Genomic DNA, 24,767 nt, shown 5'->3' with positions numbered 1-24,767 from the left:
TTCTAAGATAAGTCGTAGGGTCAGTATTGCCTCACGTGTTCCAACATTTCTACGGAATCCAACCTGATCTTCGCCAAGGTTGGCTTTTACTAGTTTTTCCATGCGTCTGAAAAGAATCCCCGTTAGTATTTTGCAGCCGTGAGTTATTAAACTAATAGTTCGGTATTTTTCACATCTGTCAACACCTGATTTCTTTGGGATTGGAATTATTATATTCTTCTTGAAGTCTGAGGGTAATTCGCCTGTTTCATACATCTTGCTCACCAGATGGTAGATTTTCGTCAGGACTGGCTCTCCCAAGGCTGTCAGTAGTTCTAATGGAATGTTGTCTACTCCCAGGGCCTTGTTTCGACTCAGGTCTTTCAGTCCTCTGTTAAACTCTTCACGCAGTATTATATCTCCCATTTCACCTTCATCTACATCCTCTTCCATTTCCACAATATTGTCCACAAGTACATCGCCCTTGTATAGTCCCTCTATATACTCCTTCCACCTTTCTGCTTTCCCTTCTTTGCTTAGAACTGGGTTTACATCTGAGCTTTTGATATATGTACAAGTGGTTCTCTTTTCTCCAAAGGTCTCTTTAATTTTCCTATAGGCAGTATCTATCTTACCCCTAGTAAGACAAGCCACTACATCCTTACATTTGTCCTCTAGCAATGTCTGCTTAGCCATTTTGCACTTCCTGTCGATCTGCTTTTTGAGATGTCTGTATTCCTTTTTGCCTGCTTCATTTACTGAATTTTTATATTTTCTCCTTTCATCAATTAAATTCAGTATTTCTTCTGTCACTGAAGGATTTCTACTAGCCCTCGTCTTTTTACCTACTTTATCCTCTGCTGCCTTCACTACTTCATCCCTCAAAGCTACTCGTTCTTCTTCTACTGTATTTCTTTCCCCCATTCCTGCCAATTGTTCCCTTATGCTCTCCCTGAAACTCTGTTCAACCTCTGGTTTAGTCAGTTTATCCAGGTCCCATCTCCTTAAATTCCCACCTTTTTGCAGTTTCTTCAATTTTAATTCACCTACTACTTTTCCTTCTCTCCCTTTTCCTAATGCAGAATTCCAGTCACCCATCACTATTAAATTTTTGTCTCCCTTCACAACCTGAATAATTTCTTATATTTCATGATACATTTCTTCAATATCTTTGTCGTCTGCAGAGCTAGTTGGCATATAAACTTGTACTACTGTAGCAGGTGTGGGCTTCGTATCTGTCTTGGCCACAATAATGCGTTCACTATGCTGTTTGTAGTAGCTTACCCCCATTCCTATTTTCTTATTCATTATTAAACCTACTCCTGCATTACCCCTATTTGATTTTGTGTTTATAACCCTGTAGTCGCCTGACCAGGACTCTTGTTCCTCCTTCCACCGAACTTCACTAATTCCCACTATATCTAACTTTAACCTATCCATTTCTCTTTTTAAATTTTCTAACCTACCTGCCTGATTAAGGGATCTGACATTCCACGCTCCGATCTGTAGAACGCCAGTTTTCTTTCTCCTGATAACGACATCCTCTTGAGTAGTCCCCGCCCGGAGATCCGAATGGGGGACTATTTTACCTCCGGAATATTTTACCCAAGAGGACGCAATCATCATTTAACCATACAGTAAAGCTGCATGCCCTCTGGAAAAATTTCGGACGTAGTTTCCCCTTGCTTTCAGCCGTTCGCAGTACCAGCACAGCAAGGCCGTTTTGGTTAGTGTTACAAGGCCAGATCAGTCAATCATCCAGACTGTTGCTCTTGCAACTACTGAAAAGGCTGCTGCCCCTCTTCAGGAACCACACATTTGTCTGGCCTCTCAACAGACACCCCTCTGTTGTGGTTGCACCTATGGTACGACTATCTGTATTGCTGAGGCACGCAAGCCTCCCCACCAACGGAAAGGTCCATGGTTCATGGGGGGGAGGACCATTTTCTTATAGCTTCTCAATTCATTTTTTTTTTTTCAATTCATCACAACTCTTCTCTTATATATTCTACCCCCTCTTAAGCTAAGTTAAATCTACTGAGCTCAGATATGTATATTAACGGACGAGGCAATGCAGCAGCACATAGATTAACACAAACAGCAATGCCCAAAGAAATGCAAATTGGCAAAGCAAGCAACAGTAAATGTAATAACTTATATCTATACATGACAAACCCACAAGCACAAAAAATAGTACACTAAAGACAACAATGCAGATAAGGGAAATGTATATTCACATCTTAATGTCTATATCATTAAAGCGCTGCACCACAAAAATTATTCTATAAAAAATTACCGAGTAGTTGAAAAGAAAATTATGTATGCAGTTACTGTTATTAATCTCTTCTTATTGTTCTTTCCATTCCAAGTGCTCCTTTTTCGAAGAATGTGGACCATAAAATTATTATTTAATAGAGCTGTTGACAGAAAGTTTTCACATTAGCAAAATGCATTTAATTTTATTTTACAAAACCAATGCTGCAACACAGCTGGAAAACAGATATCAAATGAAATAAGCGACTATGTACAAAGCATAAAACTATCATTCACTGGTCTTATGGCATTTCATAAGTTAGTAGAAATTCTCTCAATTCTCGTAGAAAGACTCTTGTCATAATCAGGTGTGCAGATGTAAGAATATTTCCCATCAATTCATAAGCATTTCAGTAAGTAGCACAAAGTACGTGCTCCACAGTATAATCATGTTTCCAAGTATTGAGCGTGTCGTATTTGCGATGCTTTCTACAAAGGAATGTCAATAGCGAGGATAATGGCCTCTTTTTTTTCTCCACCTGTGCCTCTGAAAGGCACACACTAATGGCTTTTTTCCAGGCGACTGTCGCGCAGTTGGGTGCCCACGACGCATTATGTGAAGGTGGTCACTTAACTTTCTTACCGAAATATTTACGACATCAGTCTGCACTACAGAGACAGTTTCATACAAAAATTTCACAGGCCGAGAATTTGCGTTACAAATGTGTAGAAACAAAATCCTTTAAATATAATAGTGCCCAAATAATTTTCGTCAGCATTGTGATACATTCACGCATTTACACACATTTCATAACTCTTTAAAGTACGATTCTTGGTTTCCATCATCATTTTACACATATATGTATTCATCAACATATTTCTGTTGGTCATAGTATATACACAATATGTGAGAAAAAGAGGACTGTTAGTGCTTGCACGTGTGTTGATAATTCAGCAAGGGACTGGTTAACAGCATTGCTGGTATTAAGGACAATTCCAAAAACTTTGTGCGTGCAGAAGTGGTGGTTTATGGAGTTCCTATATTCTCCGCAAGACTCTTCGATGGTGATTGTGCACCTGCACAGTCGCAAGAGATGGTTGCTGGCCATCTCTACAAGGCCTACAGTGTCTCTACACCTTTGATGACTCACCAATACCATTATTTCTACAAGGACTGCAGTGGGTCTGCACCTCTCGTGGCCCACCAATACCGTAATCTCTAACAAGACTACAGTGGTCTGTTCTGTGATGACCTACCTACTAATATTCTTCAAAACGTCGACTGACTCTGCTGTGGGTTTGCTCTGTTGTGGCCTATTACCTGTCTGCATGTCAAGAGTCAGCACTGCCTCTCCATTGGAAGGACAACACTACTTCTTCAACACTGCATTGAAATCCACTACTTGCGTGTGTATTCTCTTTTACTGCTCAGACTTTGTGAAAAACACTGCAATTTTACCGTGATGAACGATCAGGACTGTCTTTATGAACTGTGAGAAAATTTTAGCTTTTGACCAACATTGTATCAATAAGTGTGTGCATTTGATTTCTTTGTTATTGTAATTGTGAAAAAATTTAACAAATATATATTGGCCAGTGCCCAAAACAATTTGTAAAATTTTTTGGCGGGAGCATGTAGGCTATGTAAGTAGGCTGTTAAGGTTTTTTTTATATTGGTAACGCCACGTAGCGCTCTGTATGAAAATCACTGGCTGTGCTGTGTGCAGTCAGTGGCTAGTTTGCATTGTTGTCTGCCATTGTAGTGTTGTGCAGAAGGATGTGAGCAGCGTGTAGCGTTGCGCAGTTGGAGGTGAGCCGCCAGCAGTGGTGGATGTGGGGAGAGAAATAGCGGAGTTTTGAAATTTGTAAGACTGGATGTCATGAGCTGCTATATATATTATGACTTTTGAACACTAGTAAGGTAAATACATTGTTTGTTCTCTATCAAAATCTTTCATTTGCCAGCTATGCCTATCAGTAGTTAGTGCCTTCAGTAGTTTGAATCTTTTATTTAGCTGGCAGTAGTGGCGCTCGCTGTATTGCAGTTGTTCTAGTAACGAAGATTTTTGTGAGGTAAGTGATTTGTGACAGTTATAGGTTAATGTTAGTCAGGGCCATTCTTTTTTAGTGATTATTGAAAGTCAGCTTGCGTTGCGCTAAAAAAAAAAAATATTGTGTGTCAGTTTAAGCACAGTCATGTATAATTTTTCCAAGGGGACGTTTCAACCCGGATAAATGAAACCACGCCTCATCAGTGAAAAACGTTTCATTGAGAATATCCCTTCCATTTTGTTGAACGAAATTTTTGAACCATTGACAATAATGCAGTCTCTTGCCATGGTCAGTATTTTTCAGTTCTTGCACGACTGTCACTTTGTATGGGAAAAGTTCTAATTTTTTTCTTACAGCTGTGGGCTGTTCCTACACTAACATCAATTTCCTGGGCGAATTTTCTTACTGGCTTGTTCGGACTGATGGACACTTTATCGGAAATATCGAGTAGTTTATCCTCAGACAAAACGCTAGGACGACTACTTTTCGGTGCATCTGTTGCTTAACCCTTACTTCTAACTTTGTTAATCAAATCTCGCACACTATCGCGATGTGGGAGTGTTGTCTTCGGGAAAACTGAATTAAATGTTTGACGAACTGAAACTGTGTATTTACCGCCAGCTTTGACCACTTGTTCAATGGTTAGCATTTTAACAGTGACAAAAACGAACAAAGGAACTAAACGCAAATGTTCACGTCAACACGTAACGACACACACCAACGATACTACTGACGCTGGCTGAGAATAACGAAACAGTGGAATGTTGGGAGAGTCCACTTGAAGGGAAGGAACCCAGGCGGGCGAACAATCATACGGCACGCGCGGCTAACTACCATATGGCACTGCGAAGAGACTTTTTGAACATCCTGTAGAAACAAACAGGTGAAGATACAGGAATTAATCAACTGAAGAGCGTATTTCTTCTTGTTTTCATGCAGATGTATCAAAACATTATCCTTGCCACAAAACAACTCATTAATTTACCTTTGGCGTTGTGTATATCCCGTTCACTTTACGCATAGCTTACATTATAAAAAGAAAAGAACGAAAAAATAATTTGATTCAACGCTGTACATAACTTTATTTTATCGGAAAAAAACAGAATGTGTTCTGATAACACGATTCAAACTCTCTAGGTGCCATATCAGAAATCTGTTAGGTTCTAAATGCCAGTAAGAAAGTTCTTCTTTCAAGTGTCACTAATAACGAGACATTACGTTGTACTGGTATTTATGATGCTACAAGCATAGAAATACAGCTGTATGTAATAAACATTGACCATTTTTTCCATCTTTTGAATTTTTTGCAAGAAAATAACAAAATTAAACTGAAGAAAAGAATCTCTGTTTTGACTCCAGTTTCTTACTTGCACCGTTTCATTCTTGGGATCAGATATTGCAAAGTTTACTAGAACTTCCTGTGCCGGAAGAAATGGTAATGTCGTCACCAAGGCTTTATGTTTTTAAATAGATAAACATGACTGGTTTTTCGAATGAACTATGGCATGGTATAAGTCAGCCAATGTCTTTCTTCTTTTGAATAAATTGTCATTTTTCCGTTCTTCTGTTTCAGAGTAAGAGTTTTAATAATTTTTTGAGAGGGTGTGTATGAGACATCTTAATCATACTGCGTTTGGAGACCTTACGCACCACCATTCACAACAATGTTTCAGCAGTATCTTTAAAATCAAAGTAAAGAATTCTATCCAATGGAATTACATGGAATGGTTTCATAGCTTTAGATGACTCGACAATCTTGTGTAAATCTTGCTTAACCTCTCTTTCGTTCTCTGAAATTGCAAAATCTCTGTCGCAGCTTAACAAGCTGTGCTCATTCACCAAAAACTTGTGTTTTACATTGAAGAACCAAAGAAAGTGGTACACCCGCCCAATATCGTGTAGGGCCCCCGCGAGCACGCAGAAGTGTCGCAACACGACGTGGATGGACTCGACTAATGTCTGAAGTAGTGCTGGAGGGGACTGACACCATAAATCCTGCAGGGCTGTCCATACATCTGTAAGAGTATGAGGGAGTGGAGATGTCTTCTGAACAGCAGGTTGCAAGCCATCCCAGATATGCTCAATAATGTTCATGTCTGGAGAGCTTGGTGGCCAGCGGAAGTGTTTAAACTCAGAAGAGTGTTCCTGGAGCCACTCCGTAGCAATTCTGGACATGTGGGTTGTCGCATTGTCCTGCTGGAATTGCTCAAGTCCATCGGAATTCACAATGGACATGAATGGATGCAGGTGATCAGACAGGATGCTTACGTATATGTCACCTGTCAAGAGTCGTATCTAGGCGTACCAGGGGTCCCGTATCACTCCAACTGCACACAACATTATAGAGCCTCCACCAACTTGAACAGTCCCGTGCTTACATGCACGGCCATGGATTCATGAGGTTGTCTCCACACCCATACACGTCCACCTGCTCGATGCAATTTGAAACGAGACTCGTTCGACCAGGCAACATGTTTCCACTCATCAATAGAGTATTGTCGGTGTTGACGGGCTCAGGTGAGGCGTAAAGCTTTGTGTCGCTCAGTCATCAAGCGTACAGAAAAGGGCCATCGGCTCTGAAAGCCCATATCGGTGATGTTTAGTCAAATGATTCTTGTTGATGCCCCAGTAATGAAATCTGCAGCAATTTGCGGAAGGGTTGCACTTCTGTCACGTTGAACGATTCTCTTCAATCGTTGATGGTCCAGTTCTTGCAGGATGTCGGAGATTTGATGTTTTACCATATTCCTGATATTCGCGGTACACTCGTGAAATGGTCGTACGGGAAAATCCCCACTGCCTCGGAGATACTGTGTCCCTTCGCTTGTGAGGCGACTATAACACCACTTCAAAGTCACTTAAATCTTGGTAACCTGCCATTGTAGCAGCAGTAACCAATCTAACAACTGCGCCGGACACTTGTTGTCTTATATAGGCATTGCCGAACTCAGCGCCGTATTCTACCTGTTAACATATCTCTGTATTTGAATGCGCATGCCTGTATCAGTTTGTTTGGCGGTTCAGTGTATAAGTGTCGTCCGGGAGAACCACAGCCTAGTTAAAAATCCCTAGGAAATTGACATTTACCAGTATGAGATCGTGACTGGAGCCCCACACTAGCTCCTGACAGCAATAAAAATGTTGTGCCGACTAGGCATCTCCAACTAAACAACTGAACACAAAAACCTTAATTCAATCAGTTAATGATATTCGAAGCTTCAGACAACGATTTAAAAACTGCACGCTATTCATACTGACTTAAGATAAAATGAACACACTTTCGTATCAGTTCACTCTCTAAAGTAAGACATTAATCAGTGAATTAACACAAAACAAGGACTACTATTTTACAATTAATTTTTAGTTACTTCTGTTTCAAAAAAAAGTCAGTAGGTTGTGTAAACTATCCGATCAAAAGTATCCGGACAGCCGTATGTAGTGCGGAACTGACCACTAGAGGTCACGAGAAATGGACCCGCCAGGATAAAAGGGGGCAGGTCGTTGGTGTGACGTCATAAGCGCGTGACTGCGTGTCAAATCGCTCTCTAAGTTTTCATGTATTTTTTAGGTTTCAGATACGTATTTTAAGGGTTTTGGTGATAATATTTACTATATACGTGACTTATTAGTGGTTTCTTCATTCACCTCTGCCTTTCTTGTGTTGTGACCTGATATTTGTGTGTCTTTCCTATCGAGCAACTTAACCTCTTACCTGTGTTTACAATCCGCGCTGACCAGTTGCAGCTGTAGCAGCGCATCGAAAGCTAAGTACTAATTAACTGTTTGTGTATAGTGGTTTATTTAGGAACTTTAGTAGTCCTCAACCGGTGTTCTTGGTGTTTTCTGGTAAAATAATTTCAGAAAAAATTTTGGGAACTGGTTTCAGTTTCGTTACTGTGTCATTAGACATCTGATTTTCTTTCTGTGTTAGTCTTTTGTATATTCTCATTTTCTGTTGATTAATACTGTCAACAGTCTCTAGTAGCTGTAGAAGTAGGAAGTATGCAACAGACCTCAGCAGTTACGGTGGCTAGGACAGTTGCAAAGTCTAAGAGAAAGAAGAAGGTTCTGCTGTTAGGTAGTTCTCATGCTAGAGGTGTAGGCCAGCAGTTGCAGAAAGTGTTGGGGAGTGAGTACCAGGTCACCAGCATTGTGAAGCCTAATGCAGGATTGGCTCAGGTGACTGTTAACATAGGGGGGTTATGTAGGGATTTTACTAAAGAGGATCAGATAGTGATTGTGGGTGGGGCTGGTAATAGTATTGATAGGGATGGGGAGTATGACATAGATGGTGACCTGGAAAAGATAGCCACTCAGACTGGCAATACGAATGTGCATTTCGTGGAACTGTTTCAGCGTCACGATCGGCCTCATCTTAATACAGCCGTCAGGCGTAATAACATGAGACTTGGGGGTGCGCTGATGACAGAAGGCATGAGTCACATTTCAGTGGTGTCGGTGGAGTCTATCAGCAGGACGGGTTTCACTAGAGATGGCCTGCACCTCAACAGGTATGGAAAGGGGAGGTTGGCAAAGCTTATAGGTGACAGCATAGGGGGGAGGAGGGGGTGGGATCACTCATGGGAAAATTCCTGTAGTAGTGGGTGGTAGAGCTGTACCTTTTTTTAGATTCAAGTCAGCTGATAGGTATTCCTGCTTAAGGGAAGTCTCTCTAACAAAGGAACCACTTTCGACAAAGCTTGGGTATCCGATTAATGTGGGAATTAGTATATTTCATCAAATTATACAAGGTATTAGAGATAAAGTTAGTGAACTGCTTATAGATGTTGACTCTGAAATTATTGGTATATCTGAACACTTCTTAAAGAAGGAGATAATTCAGAGGCTTCCTTTACCAGAATACAGGTTGGCTGGCAGCTTTCCTAGGAGCTCTTTGTGGTGTGGGGGAGTAGCAATGTATGTGAAAAACGTTATCCCATTTGAGTCAATTGATGTTTCAAAGTACTACACTGAAAAGGTGTTTGAATGTTGTGCAGGTGTGGTTAAATTTAGTGGAGCTAAACTTCTAACTGTTGTTATTTATAGATCCCCAGACTCCGATTTCACAACATTTTTGCTAAAGCTAGAGGAGGTTCTTCGTTCACTTTATAGGAAATACAAAAAGTTATTTATATGTGGTGACTTCAATATTAATTGTATAAGTGATTGTGCAAGGAAGAGGATGCTGGTAGACCTCCTTAATTCATATAATCTTATGCAAACCGTATTCTTTCCAACGAGAGTGCAAGGGAACAGTAGAACAACCATAGGCAACATTTTTGTACATTCCTCATTACTAGAAGGGCATTCTGTTACAAAAAGGTGAATGGCCTTTCAGATCATGATGCACTAATTTTAACTCTAAAAATTTTTTGTGCTGCAACACATGTTAAATATAGTTTTCAACTTCTTAGGAAAGCTGATCCAGTTGCTGTAGAGACCTTTGTAAACCTAATCAAGGAACAAGAGTGGCAAGATGTTTATAGTGCTGATACAGTAGACGATAAATATAATGCTTTCCTCAAGACTTTTCTCGTGCTCTTTGAAAGGTGCTTTCCGTTAGAACGTTCAAAACAGGGTACTAGCACAAACAGGCAGCCTGGGTGGTTGACTAGAGAGATAAGAATATCCTATAGAACAAAGTGGCAGTTATGTCAAAACGTTAGAAGTAGTCAAAATCTAAATGCAGCAGCCCATTACAAACAGTATTGTAAGTTGCTTAAAAAAGTTACTAGGAAGGCAAAAAGTATGTGGTATGCAGATAGAATAGCTAAGTCTCAGGATAAAATGAAAACCATATGGTCAGTCGTAAAGGAAGTGGCTGGTCTGCAGAGACAGGTCGAGGATATAGAATCAGTGCGTAGTGTTAATGTCCGTGTTACTGATAAGTCGCATATATGTACAGTATTTAATAATCACTTTCTGAATATAGCAGGTGAACTAAATAGAAACCTAGTCCCAACAGGGAATCAAATAGCGCTATTAGAAAAAAGTGTTCTGAGACTGTTACCTGAAATGTTCCTCCATGATACTGACAAGAGGGCGATTGAGTTAATAATTAAATCACTAAAGACCAAGAACTCTTATGGATATGACGGGGTGTCTAGCAGAATACTGAAGTATTGTTCTATGTATGTTAGCCCAGTACTTAGCCATATCAGTAACTTTTCCTTTAGGAGTGTTCGGTTTCCTGACAGATTAAAGTAATCGATAGTGAAGCCACTTTATAAAAAGGGAGACAAGGATAATGTTGACAATTATAGACATATTTCTATGCCATCGGTGTTTGCTAAAGTTATCGAGAGGGTTGTATATACAACGTTACTGGAGCATTTAAATTCACATAATTTTCTGTCAAATGTACAGTTTGGTTTTAGAAATGGTTTAACAACTGAAAATGCTACATTCTCTTTTCTCTGTGAGGTTTCGGACAGATTAAATAAAAGGTTGCGAACGCTAGGTGTTTTCTTTGATTTAACGAAGGCTTTTGACTGTGTTGACCACAAAATATTACTGCAGAAGTTGGACCATTATGGAGTAAGGGGAGTAGCTTACAATTGGTTCGCCTCTTACTTTATGAACAGAAAGCAGAAGGTAATTCTCTGCAATATTGAGAGTGGTAGTGATGTTCAGTACCAACGGGGCACTGTTAAGTGGGGCGTTCCCCAAGGATCGGTGCTGGGGCCATTGCTGTTTCTTATTTGTATAAATGATATGCCTCCTAGTATTACAGGTGATTCAAAAAATTTCTGTTTGCTGATGACACCAGCTTGGTAGTGAAGGATCTTGTGTGTAATATTGAAACAGTATCAAATAATGTTGTTGTTGTTGTTGTTGTCTTCAGTCCTGAGACTGGTTTGATGCAGCTCTCCATGCATCAAATAATGTAGTTCATAAAATAAGTTCGTGGCTTGTGGAAAATAATTTGATGCTAAATCACAGTAAGACTCAGTTTTTACAGTTTCTAACTCACAATTCAACAAGAACCGATATTTTGATCAGACATAATGGGTATATTATAAGCGAGACGGAACAGTTCATGTTCCTAGGCGTTCGGATATATATTAAGCTGTTGTGGAAAGCCCATGTTCAGGATCTTGTTCAGAAACTAACTACTGCTTTCCAGAATGAGATTTTCCCTCTGCATCAGAATGTGCGCTAATATGAAACTTCCTGGCAGATTAAAACTGTGTGCGGAACGAGACTCGAACTCGGGACCCTTGCCTTTCGAGGGCAAATGCTCTACCAACTGAGCTACCCACGCACGACTCACGCCCCGTCCTCAAAGCTCTACTTCTGCCAGTACCTCGTCTGCTACCTTCCAAACTTTACAGAAGCTCTCCTGCGAACCTTGCAGAACTAGCACTCTTGAAAGAAAGAATATTGCGGAGACATGACTTAGCACAGCCTGGGGGATGTTTCCAGAAGGAAATTTGCACTCTGCAGCGGAGTGTGCGCTGATATGAAACTTCCTGGCAGATTAAAACGGTTTGCCGGACCGAGACTCGAACTGGAGACCCTTCGCGGTATCTCTCTGCATCACAAAGAATATTCACTGTTCAAAAAATTCAGTCACAACGATCTACAATGTCGTTGTTAAACTGTCTCGAAATTACAGCTCTACCTGCTTGCTTGAGATATGTAGTTAACAATATGGACTAGCTGTAAAGCTACTGCCGCGTTCACTTCGTGGACATTAAGTACAAAAACGATCCGCACGCTTTTCTTTAACAATATACAGGAACGTGTGCACTACTTCATAGGCTTCTCAAAGGTTTAAGCGAGATACCTCGAATTTCCGAATCTAAGTTGAAAAGCTTCACTGTCATAAAAACCTTTCTTATTATACGGGATTTCATCGCTGTACTTTAAAGTCTTGTACACTAAATTCTGTGTATTATGCAATCCATTTGAATTGCTTTATTTTTGTTTTTATAGTCTTATTTTATTGTTCATAAATTTTGTTATAAGGTTTCTCCGAAACCGGTGAATTAAATTGCAGTTAATAAGTAAAGTCAGATAAAGTAAGCTGCTAAGAGATAGAGTTAGAAGAGAATAACTGCGAATAAAAGTTATTTGTAGAAAATTAAGAAAGATAAGCAAAGAACGGGAAGCTATGCACCATCTGAAGTGACCAAACTTTCCAGCTAAAACATATATTTCTCGTAAACCTGAGGTCATCAGGACTAACTGTAGTTTTCTGTTTGTACGAGGTCGGCCGTCACGTGCAGAGGTGGGGCAAAATGGAAATGAGCATTCGGCACCATTGGCCGGGAGGCCCCTTGTGGGGCAGGTCCGGCCGCCTTGGTGCAGGTCTTATTACATTCTACGCCACATTGGGCGACCTGCGCGCCGGATGGGGATGAAATGACGATGAAGACAGCACAACACCCTGTCGCTGAGCGGAGAAAATCCCCGACCTAGCCGGAAATCGAACCCGGGTCCGCAGGACGGTAAACCGTCACGCTGCTCTCTCTTTTTTTCTTTTTCTTTTTTAATCTCATTTTGTTCGGCATTGTTCGTTGAATTTGTTCGGGGCGGGACGTCCCATGACACATGTTCAAGTTCACTGTTGATCCTTTCACTCAGTTTTTTTCTATTACAGAGGGCAGCTAACCCTCTGACCGAACACGCTGAGCTACCGAACCGGCGCCACTCAGTTATCGGGGCGGAGAGAGGTGGATTGACTTGCATATAAGTTACTACGAACGTCAGAGTGAACAGAAGCCAAGATAGACACGGAGGCAACAGCCGGCTTTAGTGGCCAAGCGGTTCTAGGCGATACAGCCTGGAACCGCGCGACCGCTACGGTCGCAGGTTCGAATCCTGCCTCGGCCATGGATGTGTGTGATGTTCTTAGGTTAGTTAGATTTGAGTAGTTCTAAGTTCTAGGGGACTGATGACCTCAGAAGTTAAGTCCCATAGTGCTCAGGGCCATTTGAACCATTTGTACGGAGGCAACATCGACCACAGTAGCACAAGTTCAAAATGTCTCTGAACACTATGGGACTACTTAAACCTAACTAACCAAAGGACATCACAAACATCCATGCCCGAGGCAGGATTCGAACCTGCGAGCGTAGCGGTCGCGCGGTTCCAGACTGTAGCGCCTAGATCTGCTTGGCCACCACGGCCGGCGTAGCACAAGTCTTTATATCCACTAGCTACGCAGATGATGACGATAACATGAATGTATGATGAGATAAAAGAAATTATTCACATTTTTAAGAAAGATGAATAAACGAACATTTGATTACCATTGGAGACAAGGATTTGATAGCAGGAAAATAATAGGAGAATATAACTTGGGGGGGGGGGGGGGGGGGAATGAAACGGGAAGTAGCCTGGTAGAATTTTGCTCAGAGCAGTTTTGCAGTTGGTTTAAGGACCATGAGAGAAAGCTGTATGCGTGTAAGAGACCTGGAGACACAGGTGCTACGGTAAGACGGAGGTTTCAAAAGCGTATTTAACGGGGGCAGATGTGGACTCCGAGCATATTTGTGGGTTTTTAACTGTAGATTAAAAAATGTTCAAATGTGTGTGAAATCTTATGGGACTTACCTACTAAGGCCATCAGTCCCTAAGTTTACACATTACTTAACCTAAATTATCCTAAGGACAAACACACACACCCATGCCTGAGGGAGGACTCGAGCCTCCACCGGGATTATCCGCACAGACCATGACTGCAGCCCCCCCTGACCGCTCGGCTAATCCCGCGTGGCGAACTCTAGATTAAAACCGTTGACATTGAAGAGAGGTAGGGAATTGAGGAGACGGGATTTTGGTAAGTTGAAAAACCAGAGGCTGTTGAGAGTTTCAAAGGGAACATTAGGCAACAATTGATTGAAACGGGGCTAAGGACACAAAATAAACCTTGAGGGACGATAGAGTGAAGGCAGCAGATTATCATTTATTTATTTATTTAGCCTATGGAATTACATATGAATGGCAACTAGCAATTGTGGATTATATAGTTTTACAAAATTTTACAAAAGTATATTAATTTCATAATTTATAGTTTAAAAAAGAAGTCTATAAATTAATATCGAATTTGTCGATCCATTCGAGGGCTGCCTCTGTCACTACAAAGAAATCTTCCAAGTTCACATGGTAAGCTCTTCTGCTACAGCTTGTTACAATGTGATGGATCGTCTGGTGTTCATTTCCACAGTCACACTGCGAAGATGAAGCCCTTTCCCATCGGTAGAGTTTTTCAGCACAGATGCCGTGGCCTGTGCGGATCCGATTAATTGTTTTCCAGGCACGTCGTGTTAGTCCCGTAGCGGCTGGTCTTGTGTCAGGTCTTTGGAAGGTATGATGTTCCTTATGGGCGAAAGTATTCCACATTTCTGTCCACTCTTTGTTGATACTGAAAGTAGCTGCCTGTAGCGATTCTGCCAGCAGAAGAGATGGCTGCCTGGATTTTAATCGGTTCATTCGGAGTGGAGGAACGTCCGAGTGTATTGGAAGCCCGGGGATTTAAAGTAATTTTTGTTATTCCTTAAGGAGGGCGTTCTGTCTTCGGAGGTCTGGTGGCGAAATGTTTCTTAGAGGTGGTAACCAGTATAAAGGGGATCAAATACACAAAGAGAAAACTATCAATAGAAATCCATGGACAACGCAAGGGATATTCAATTTAATTAATGAAAGCAGAAGATATAAAAATGTAGCAAATCAAACAGGCGAAAGGGAATACATAGGTCCAAAAAATAAGACTGACAGAAAATGAAAATTTTCTTACCGGAATTAGATTGAGGGCAACTGTAACGCTTAGAAGCATACATGACTAGGGAAACGTAGATTTAGCCGATATGAAAATTAAAGGGAGCTGTGGGGAAAGTAGAATCAATAGTATCAATATCACAGCTCAAAATACAAGCCACGACTAACAGTGAAGAAGGGAAAGCTTAAAAGTGGAATGAATATATAGAAAGAATGCATAAGAAAAATGAACTTGAAACCCAATATTCTAGAAAGGGACGAGGAATTAGATGAATATGAGATGGGAGATATTACACTGCGAGAAGAGTTTGGCATGGGACTGAAAGATCTACGAGAAAATAGAAAAATTGAAATGTGGTGTTACAGAAGAATGCCGATGATCATTTGGGTAGATCGAGTAACTAGTGAGGAGGTAGTGAATCTAACTGAGAAGAAAAGAAATTTATGGCACAACTTGAATAAAGGAAGGGATCGTTTGTGGGTCATATCCTTTGGCATCAATGAATCGTCAGTTCGATCTGTGAGGTGTAAAAACTGTAGTTGGAGACCAATGGTTGTATTACGTTCATATCGGTACACATTGTAAGCTAGCGTCGGTGCCTTGACTTGGAGTGACTGGTTTTCTTGGCGCGCCGCGAGAGTGCGAGAATTGCACATGTGCCGGTTTGAAGAAGGTGCCCAAGCGCTATACGGGAGAGGACCTTGGGAAGTACAGGGTTACCCAAAGGTTAGTTAAATTTAAAAAATCATTATTTCACAGAATAACGTAGGTAACTAAAATGGCTCTAAGCACTATGAGACTCAACATCTGAGGTCATCAGTCCCCTAGAACTACACTCCTAGAAATTGAAATAAGAACACCGTGAATTCATTGTCCCAGGAAGGGGAAACTTTATTGACACATTCCTGGGGTCAAATACATCACATGATCACACTGACAGAACCACAGGCACATAGACACAGGCAACAGAGCATGCACAATGTCGACACTAGTACAGTGTATATCCACCTTTCGCAGCAATGCAGGCTGCTATTCTCCCATGGAGACGATCGTAGAGATGCTGGATGTAGTCCTGTGGAACGGCTTGCCATGCCATTTCCACCTGGCGCCTCAGTTGGACCAGCGTTCGTGCTGGACGTGCAGACCGCGTGAGACGACGCTTCATCCAGTCCCAAACATGCTCAATGGGGGACAGATCCGGAGATCTTGCTGGCCAGGGTAGTTGACTTACACCTTCTAGAGCACGTTGGGTGGTACGGGATACATGCGGACGTGCATTGTCCTGTTGGAACAGCAAGTTCCCTTGCCGATCTAGGAATGGTAGAACGATGGGTTCGATGACGGTTTGGATGTACCGTGCACTATTCAGTGTCCCCTCGAGGATCACCAGACGTGTACGGCCAGTGTAGGAGATCGCTCCCCACACCATGATGCCGGGTGTTGGCCCTGTGTGCCTCGGTCGTATGCAGTCCTGATTGTGGCACTCACCTGCACGGCGCCAAACACGCATACGACCATCATTGGCAACAAGGCAGAAGCAACTCTCATCGCTGAAGACGACACGTCTCCATTCGTCCCTCCATTCACGCCTGTCGCGACACCACTGGAGGCGGGCTGCACGATGTTGGGCCGTGAGCGGAAGACGGCCTAACGGTGTGCGGGACCGTAGCCCAGCTTCATGGAGACGGTTGCGAATGGTCCTCGCCGATACCCCAGGAGCAACAGTGTCCGTAATTTGCTGGGAAGTGGCGGTGCGGTCCCCTACGGCACTGCGTAGAATCCTACGGTCTTGGCGTGCATCCGTGCGTCGCTGCGGTCCGGTCCCAGGTCGACGGGCACGTGCACCTTCCGCCGACCACTGGCAACAACATCGATGTACTGTGGAGACCTCACGCCCCACGTGTTGAGCAATTCGGCGGTACGTCCACCCGGCCTCCCGCATGCCCACTATACGCCCTCGCTCAAAGTCCGTCAACTGCCCATACGGTTCACGTCCACGCTGTCGCGACATGCTACCAGTGTTAAAGACTGCGATGGAGCTCCGTATACCACGGCAAACTGGCTGACACTGACGGCGGCGGTGCACAAATGCTGCGCAACTAGCGCCATTCGACGGCCAACACCGCGGTTCCTGGTGTGTCCGCTGTGCCGTGCGTGTGATCATTGCTTGTACAGTCCTCTCGCAGTGTCCGGAGCAAGTATGGTGGGTCTGACACACCGGTGTCAATGTGTTCTTTTTTCCATTTCCAGGAGTGTACTTAAACCTAAGTAACCTAAGGACACCACACACATCCTTACCCGAGGCAGGATTCGAACCTGCGACCGTAGCAGCAGTGCGGTTCCGGACTGGAGCGGCTAGAACCGCTCGGCCACAGCGGCCGGCTTTCTTAAGTCACAAATAGTAAACCACTGCTGTCATATAAGTTAAGCAAGCAGGAGTAGGTGTCTTTGGGGGGTTTGGGGAAGGATGCTGGGCAGCCATACTGCAGCCATGTTTACTTTGTGCTAGGAGCTGACACTGAAATCTGTGCACAAGTGTCCAGGAACAGTCATTTTCAGCTGTTCGATAAGGGTTGTTCAAGGAAGCTACAGACTAAAAAAGGCAAAGAAACCAAACTTATACAGTGATTAGAATAACCATAGCAGTTACCATCGCACTTGGCAATGCTTAATGTATGGTTTAGCACTACCACAGACAATCATATGTAGAAAAGTGTAGGGATTCTTTAATGAATAAAATGCCGGTACCCAGATTTCAAATGTTAGCAAGTGTATTAGACAAGTTCTAGTTTTTGCAACTCTGATGAAAAAAAAACAATTAAAAATACGCTCCAAGAACAAAAAGTAAGACGCACGGGGAGGGAATTAGCCGACTGTAACGGAAATCTGTACATGTGTTGTACGATTACAGACAAACAAATGAGCCGGCCGCAGTGGCAGAGCGGTTCTAGGCGCTACAGTCTGGAACCGGGCGACCGCTACGGTCGCAGGTTCGAATCCTGCCTCGGGCATGGATGTGTGTGATTTCCTTAGGTTAGTTAGGTGTAAGTAGTTCTAAGTTCTAGGGGACTGATGACCTCAGAAGTTAAGTCCCATAGTTCTCAGAGCCATTTGAACCATTTTTGAACAAACAAAAGATTACGATTTCAGAAAAAATGGATGGTTAATTCAAGAGATAGAGCTTCACAAACTGAGCAAGTCAATAAGGCATTGTTCCTTCTCGACGGCCATCGGTGCTCAGTTCGAAGCGGGACTCATCACATATGAAGACAACTCTCCTCCAGTCAGTTGAGATTCCAGGCCTCGATGGCCAGTGAAGATGTGTCTAGTAGACTTGGCCACTGTTTCTATATTTCGATACAGTGTGTCGGTATGTGGAACTGTTTCAGTGTTTCGGAACGGCTGTGGTTCACTGTTTCAAAACAGTGGTGTTTCATTCCGCCCCTGTCTCGGATAACCGCACCAGATTCGATCTCGAGCCAGACACAGAAACTGTATCGTTGTTTCAAAATAAGGCTGTTTCAGTCCACCTGCGCTTGGAACGGACTAATTGTATCGAAACAGAGATATTTCATTCCGCTCTGTGTCGTACGAGATTCGGGCTCGGCACAGATACTGAAACACAACATAACACTTCATGAAACACTTTCAAGAGTGTCGAAATCTTTTTGACAAGCAACAGAATGAAGCTTAAGATATCCAAAAATAAAGCTTCAGTTTAGCTGACTGTCCTATTACATCTGCTCTATAAACACTAACCAAACAATGAAACAACGCATACTATTCACATTCAAAATAATAAATATGTGAAAAATCATTCGATTAAAATACACTTCTTTTTATAACATACGCTTCTCTTTTCATGTACAGTAAACGTATTAAGAAACGCAAGTAAGCCTACATTTTGAATAAAAAAAGGCGTAGAGTGACAGTTATTAGACATATACATAATTTTGATCTAGGTATAGTTGCAAGCAATCTGTTTGACATATCACTGATAGTGTAATGGTGAACGGGTAAGGCTGGGAAGCATGGTGAATTTATAGCAACGGTCCGAAACACCTTGAAAGACAAAATGTTTTCTGTTACATTTTGTTATTTATTCGAATTATTTCGCGTTATTTGTGAGTCTATAGTCACTGTGCCTATTATCCATAATGATTCCCTTTGTGTTCATGGAAATTAGCAGGATGGATATATTACCCATACTAACGGAATGTGGGAATCCTAGTAGCATATTCGTTGTTTCTGCAGTTTGCTCCTACCTCCAGTTCCGTTCGTGGTGGTTCTTCTGTCTTCAGCTATGGCTGTCCTCAGCCAATTGAAAAGTAAGACAGTCACACAACACGAAAGCAGCGCCTTTGCTGCACGAAATACGAAACTGCCAAGACGCCCAAGTGATAGTTTCATACTTTCTGCGAAATGATTAGCGCTCTCGCACCTCATTTATGTTTATATGCACATACTTATAAAGAAGACATTCAAGATTATAAAATGTGTAGGTTTATTAGATTACAAAACACAAACTGTTTCACTGTTTCGAAACATTAAATTGTACTGTTTCATTTGTTTCGAAACAGTTAAGTGTTTAAGTTTGCCCATCTCTAGTGTCTAGAAATGCCCAGACAGCGGTGGGATACCAAGCTGGCCGTCACCCGCCATCTGGACCGACAACCAGGAGTGATAGTCGGGGGTGCTGTTTCTTTTCTTAGCAGGTCCCATTTGATTGCCATCCGCGGCACTCTTATAGCATAGCGGTACGTCGACGATATCCTACGCCTCATTTTGTTGCCCTCCATGGCAAGCCATCCTGGGCTTCATTTTAGCAAGATTATGCCCGCCCGTACACGCCGAGAGTTTCTAGTGCTTGTCTTCGTGGTTGCCCAGCCCAGCCTTGACCAGCAAGGTCGCCAAATATTTCCCTAAATGAGAACATTCGGAGCATTTTGAGCAGGTCCATCCAACCAGATAGGGATTTTGACGATCTGTTGCGCCAGTAGGGAAGAATTTGGCACTATTTCCCTGAGGAGGACATTCAACAACATTATCAATCAATGCAAGCCGAATAAATGCTTGCATAAGGGCCAGAAGTAAACCAATTCGCTATTGGTTCAAATGGCTCACGGTGTTGAGTCCCGTAGAACTTAGAACTACTTACACTTAACTAACCGAAGGACATCACACACATCCATGCCCGAGGCAGGATTCGAACGTGTTACAGTAGCGGTCGCGCGGCTCCAGACTGAAGCGCCTAGAACCGCAATTCGTTATTGATTTGCTTAATTTGTGAAGCTCTTTCTTTCATATTATTCATTGAATTTTTTTCTGAAATTGTAATCATTTGATTGTCTGTACATGTACAGCACAGCTACCAGTTTTCGTCCCATTCGGATAAATCCTTCGTGGTGCGTCGATTTTTTTTTAGGATGTATAATTGTTGATAGTATAAGAAAGCAAGCATGTTAAGATGGGTCCACATATGGCCAGACCTACTGGATGATTATTTAGCTATTACGTGGCTGAAGACAGCATTCATACACAAATTAATTACAGTCACGAGTATTTAAATTCTAACTGGTGAGGTTAATTTCTGATCTGAATCCTCTTAAAGTCGCTATATAGTATTGTCGACCAGGGACGATAGCGTCTGAACTCACTCTCCATGCAAATGCAGTTTCAAAGACTGGGAGCTGTCCTACATAATCCGCTTGATGTCTTTCCAGTGCTTCTGGTTAAAGCAATCTGGATTGGTGAGTTATTTACCAAGTTTCCAGAACGGTGGATATTACTGACTTGTTCTAGATATCGGCATGCTTATCAGTGAACCAGATTTTTGTGTAAGTGGTAAAAGAAGATGTCTTGAGCTAAGTACAATGTCACGAAGCATGATGTAATTATATCTGCTTAAGATGTGGCGTAGGCTAATTGCAGAATAGGTCTCTGTTCTTATAATAGCTATGAAACGTCCCCTTAGAAAAAATTATGAATTACTGTGCTGATAAACCCCTTACGTTATTTGATTTTCAAACATCTGAGCAAAACGGAACGTACTCAGACATTTCTCTCTTTGAAACTTCCTGGCAGATTAAAACTGTGTGCCCGACCGAGACTCGAACTCGGGACCTTTGCCTTTCGCGGGCAGGTGCTCTACCATCTGAGCTACCGAAGCACGACTCACGCCCGGTACTCACAGCGCGAAAGGCAAAGGTCCCGGGTTCGAGTCTCGGTCGGGCACACAGTTTTAATCTGCCAGGAAGTTTCATATCAGCGCACACTCCGCTGCAGAGTGAAAATCTCATTCTGGAAACATCCCCCAGGCTGTGGTTAAGCCATGTCTCCGCAATATCCTTTCTTTCAGGAGTGCTAGTTCTGCAAGGTTCGCAGGAGAGCTTCTGTAAAGTTTGGAAGGTAGGAGACGGATACTGGCAGAAGTAAAGCTGTGAGTACCGGGCGTGAGTCGTGCTTCGGTAGCTCAGATGGTAGAGCACCTGCCCGCGAAAGGCAAAGGTCCCGAGTTCGAGTCTCGGTCGGGCACACAGTTTTAATCTGCCAGGAAGTTTCATATCAGCGCACACTCCGCTGCAGAGTGAAAATCTCATTCTGGATTTCTCTCTTTGCTTATTCTGATCATCACTAAACTGACAGACAATATTTTTAGCGCAAGCAGTCAGACTTTCAATAATCTATACAAAAGAATGGCCCTGACTAACAATAACCTATACCACTCATGAATCACTTACCTCACAAAAAAATCTTCGTTACTCGAACTATTGCAATACAGCGAGCGCCACTACTTCCAGCTAAATAAAAGATTCTAATTACTGAAGGCACTAACTACTGATAGGCATAGTTGGCAAATGAAAGATTTTGGTAGAGAACAGACAATGGATTTACCTTAATAGTGTTCAAGTCAAATGAAAGATTTTGGTAGAGAACAGAAAACGGATTTACCTTAATAGTGTTCAAGTTATTACAAAGTTCGAAGCGGGACTCATCACATATGAAGACAACTCTCCTCCAGTCAGTTGAGATTCCAGGCCTCGATGGCCAGTGAAGATGTGTCTAGTAGACTTGGCCACTGTTTCTATATTTCGATACAGTGTGTCGGTATGTGGAACTGTTTCAGTGTTTCGGAACGGCTGTGGTTCACTGTTTCAAAACAGTGGTGTTTCATTCCGCCCCTGTCTCGGATAACCGCACCAGATTCGATCTCGAGCCAGACACAGAAACTGTATCGTTGTTTCAAAATAAGGCTGTTTCAGTCCACCTGCGCTTGGAACGGACTAATTGTATCGAAACAGAGATATTTCATTCCGCTCTGTGTCGTACGAGATTCGGGCTCGGCACAGATACTGAAACACAACATAACACTTCATGAAACACTTTCAAGAGTGTCGAAATCTTTTTGACAAGCAACAGAATGAAGCTTAAGATATCCAAAAATAAAGCTTCAGTTTAGCTGACTGTCCTATTACATCTGCTCTATAAACACTAACCAAACAATGAAACAACGCATACTATTCACATTCAAAATAATAAATATGTGAAAAATCATTCGATTAAAATACACTTCTTTTTATAACATACGCTTCTCTTTTCATGTACAGTAAACGTATTAAGAAACGCAAGTAAGCCTACATTTTGAATAAAAAAAGGCGTAGAGTGACAGTTATTAGACATATACATAATTTTGATCTAGGTATAGTTGCAAGCAATCTGTTTGACATATCACTGATAGTGTAATGGTGAACGGGTAAGGCTGGGAAGCATGGTGAATTTATAGCAACGGTCCGAAACACCTTGAAAGACAAAATGTTTTCTGTTACATTTTGTTATTTATTCGAATTATTTCGCGTTATTTGTGAGTCTATAGTCACTGTGCCTATTATCCATAATGATTCCCTTTGTGTTCATGGAAATTAGCAGGATGGATATATTACCCATACTAACGGAATGTGGGAATCCTAGTAGCATATTCGTTGTTTCTGCAGTTTGCTCCTACCTCCAGTTCCGTTCGTGGTGGTTCTTCTGTCTTCAGCTATGGCTGTCCTCAGCCAATTGAAAAGTAAGACAGTCACACAACACGAAAGCAGCGCCTTTGCTGCACGAAATACGAAACTGCCAAGACGCCCAAGTGATAGTTTCATACTTTCTGCGAAATGATTAGCGCTCTCGCACCTCATTTATGTTTATATGCACATACTTATAAAGAAGACATTCAAGATTATAAAATGTGTAGGTTTATTAGATTACAAAACACAAACTGTTTCACTGTTTCGAAACATTAAATTGTACTGTTTCATTTGTTTCGAAACAGTTAAGTGTTTAAGTTTGCCCATCTCTAGTGTCTAGAAATGCCCAGACAGCGGTGGGATACCAAGCTGGCCGTCACCCGCCATCTGGACCGACAACCAGGAGTGATAGTCGGGGGTGCTGTTTCTTTTCTTAGCAGGTCCCATTTGATTGCCATCCGCGGCACTCTTATAGCATAGCGGTACGTCGACGATATCCTACGCCTCATTTTGTTGCCCTCCATGGCAAGCCATCCTGGGCTTCATTTTAGCAAGATTATGCCCGCCCGTACACGCCGAGAGTTTCTAGTGCTTGTCTTCGTGGTTGCCCAGCCCAGCCTTGACCAGCAAGGTCGCCAAATATTTCCCTAAATGAGAACATTCGGAGCATTTTGAGCAGGTCCATCCAACCAGATAGGGATTTTGACGATCTGTTGCGCCAGTAGGGAAGAATTTGGCACTATTTCCCTGAGGAGGACATTCAACAACATTATCAATCAATGCAAGCCGAATAAATGCTTGCATAAGGGCCAGAAGTAAACCAATTCGCTATTGGTTCAAATGGCTCACGGTGTTGAGTCCCGTAGAACTTAGAACTACTTACACTTAACTAACCGAAGGACATCACACACATCCATGCCCGAGGCAGGATTCGAACGTGTTACAGTAGCGGTCGCGCGGCTCCAGACTGAAGCGCCTAGAACCGCTCGGCCACACCGGCCGGCCAATTCGTTATTGATTTGCTTAATTTGTGAAGCTCTTTCTTTCATATTATTCATTGAATTTTTTTCTGAAATTGTAATCATTTGATTGTCTGTACATGTACAGCACAGCTACCAGTTTTCGTCCCATTCGGATAAATCCTTCGTGGTGCGTCGATTTTTTTTTAGGATGTATAATTGTTGATAGTATAAGAAAGCAAGCATGTTAAGATGGGTCCACATATGGCCAGACCTACTGGATGATTATTTAGCTATTACGTGGCTGAAGACAGCATTCATACACAAATTAATTACAGTCACGAGTATTTAAATTCTAACTGGTGAGGTTAATTTCTGATCTGAATCCTCTTAAAGTCGCTATATAGTATTGTCGACCAGGGACGATAGCGTCTGAACTCACTCTCCATGCAAATGCAGTTTCAAAGACTGGGAGCTGTCCTACATAATCCGCTTGATGTCTTTCCAGTGCTTCTGGTTAAAGCAATCTGGATTGGTGAGTTATTTACCAAGTTTCCAGAACGGTGGATATTACTGACTTGTTCTAGATATCGGCATGCTTATCAGTGAACCAGATTTTTGTGTAAGTGGTAAAAGAAGATGTCTTGAGCTAAGTACAATGTCACGAAGCATGATGTAATTATATCTGCTTAAGATGTGGCGTAGGCTAATTGCAGAATAGGTCTCTGTTCTTATAATAGCTATGAAACGTCCCCTTAGAAAAAATTATGAATTACTGTGCTGATA

General features: G+C 42.2%; 1 non-coding gene across 1 annotated transcript; it reads right to left on the bottom strand.

Moving 5' to 3' along the window:
- Positions 1-11,474: 11,474 nt before the first annotated feature.
- Trnas-cga (transfer RNA serine (anticodon CGA)) lies at positions 11,475-11,548 on the bottom strand. The gene has a single exon. It is a non-coding gene; the product is annotated as a tRNA-Ser (tRNA).
- Between the last annotated feature and the right edge of the window lie 13,219 nt (positions 11,549-24,767).

The sequence above is a fragment of the Schistocerca gregaria genome, chromosome 2 (genome assembly GCF_023897955.1).
Source record: "Schistocerca gregaria isolate iqSchGreg1 chromosome 2, iqSchGreg1.2, whole genome shotgun sequence".
In the NCBI taxonomy this organism is placed as follows: Eukaryota; Metazoa; Arthropoda; class Insecta; order Orthoptera; family Acrididae; genus Schistocerca; species Schistocerca gregaria.
This window is presented reverse-complemented; position numbering and strand designations above follow the sequence as displayed.